The following is a 2,158-nucleotide window of genomic DNA, read 5'->3' as shown; positions in this document are numbered from 1 at the left end:
ATGTCTAGCATTAGATTTACCGGCCCTACTTGTCGGGGTTCGGTCACTATGTACGTGCTTCCCTTGGACTAAAAAAGGGAGGACACACGGAGACAGACGGAGACTCCCTCGGAGACCCTCGGACACACAGAGACTTCTATGCAATACAATTCACAGTGGATGTAGGGTATTACGTTCTGGCGGCCCAAACCACTCTAACCCTTGTGTTCTCGTGTTCTTCCAGCTAATCAGGCAAACCCCCAGACTCCCTCCTCATCTTAGGATCAGAGCGGGTACACTCCTCCACCCGGTCGGAGGATTTTCCCTCCCACAACTACCATATTCCTAGTAACATAATACACATTGTAATGATGTAATTATACTAAAAAGAGATTAAGTTCACAGTTAAAACACTAATTAACGAAATAGAGGAGATTAGAACTCCCCCGTACACAGGGCGAGCAGGCCTCGCGCGAGCGTGGAACGTTGAAGGGGCAAGGGTGAGGATCGTACATTGGAATGTGTTAGGGGGAGCTGGCAGGGTGGAACATTGGAGAGAGTCTTAGGCTATCCGCAATGGTGTCCTCTAATTTTTCCCCTATATGGTACTATACAGCCACTTTATTAAGATTCTTTCCTTTATATTTACTCTTCCCGCAACAGTGCTTCCTAAAAATTCCTCTACCTCCCACTATATATATAAAATATATATTTCTTTCCAACTAACTTCAACTACCTCATTTTTTTTTCTTTTCTTTCAAACGCTTGGCCGGCTACGCATAGAGTTTAGGAAATTTGTTTTTTTTTTCAAGTTAATCTCCAGTATTTCGTTATAAAAAATTAATAAAAAATCATTTTACTTTATTTTGAACTATGCACGCTTGGGAACATTGACTATGTTCACTCATCCAAACATTTGAACACAATACATACATCGAAGTGACAAATTCGTGTATACATTTGAAGGGGAATAGTTCGGTGCATGAAATAATTGGTAACACATTTTAAATTCGAAATAGAACTAGCTCGGTCCTAATAATCCCAGCCGAAGGTAGCATACAAAAACTGGATAAGCAAATGTGCGCTGCTGTGGAATACAAGGGACCTCACTGCTATGAGTCTATATGTCAAAAGATTTCTTATAATTTGGTACCTGCAAATCAAATTCATGACAAGGATTTCCATTTGATTCATGGAGTTATCTGTTAGCCAGAAGGAGACCAAATTGGTTCAATGGAGACGGCAATGTCTAAGCTTACGGAAAACTACGAGACACGAAAAATGGAGGAACAAGTAATACTGAATAAAACAAGATACAAAAGTTTGTGGTGGAAACCCTCCGTGCAAGATCAGTTGACATCAGTTAAACCTGAAACATCTTTAACTGAGGAAGTTCATAGGCCACGGATATCAGCTTAACCTTGACATGCATCAACTTGAGGCCATTATTGCACAAGCAGAGGAAGAAAAACATTTGTATGGACCAAAAAATAGAAGTGCTTGATATTTTCCATGGCAAGGTAAATCTGCTTAGTGAACAGGTAAATGCCAAGGACGACCACATGAGGGATAGCCTCAGCTCAGTACCCTCCACTTCGTATTCGCTTAGACTATCCGCAACGGTTCTCCCTAAATTTCTCCCCCTATATCATTTTTTGCATCACATCATAAACATTTCATTCCCTAAATTTTCATCCCCGCAACAGTTTCCTCTAAATTCTCCCCTATACCCCACTACAACTATATAATATCATTTTCCTATATCTATTTCTAATTCATCATCATTTTTTGGCAGCTAACAAACAACTGTATTCACGGAATCCGGTCCTCAACAATGTCTAGGGGACACACATGGGATACGCCACATGCAGCATGAGAGAGAAAGAAGCTGCTACCTAGGGTGCTACGGAGGGGGCAGCGCTGCAGTGACAAGAGGAGCACTGTCGCCTCTACAACAGCTATAGTGTTAACAGAGGGGGACTCCAGCGGTATGCGCTGCAGATAGCCTTACCAATCTCATGAATCATTCAAGGAACAAGGACGCAACAAGGATTCAGTAGAAGAACATGTACCAGCCAACAACTATTCTGGCCAAGGACGGAGTCGTCTACCGGGGTGGGGGGGCGACAGATCAACCGGCCAACAGCTATGATGGCTAGCGATGGAGCGGATAAAAACT

Source organism: Zea mays, chromosome 3, assembly GCF_902167145.1.
Source record: "Zea mays cultivar B73 chromosome 3, Zm-B73-REFERENCE-NAM-5.0, whole genome shotgun sequence".
Classification (NCBI taxonomy): domain Eukaryota; kingdom Viridiplantae; phylum Streptophyta; class Magnoliopsida; order Poales; family Poaceae; genus Zea; species Zea mays.
The sequence above is the reverse complement of the archived record's forward strand: the minus strand, read 5'-3'. Positions refer to the sequence as shown.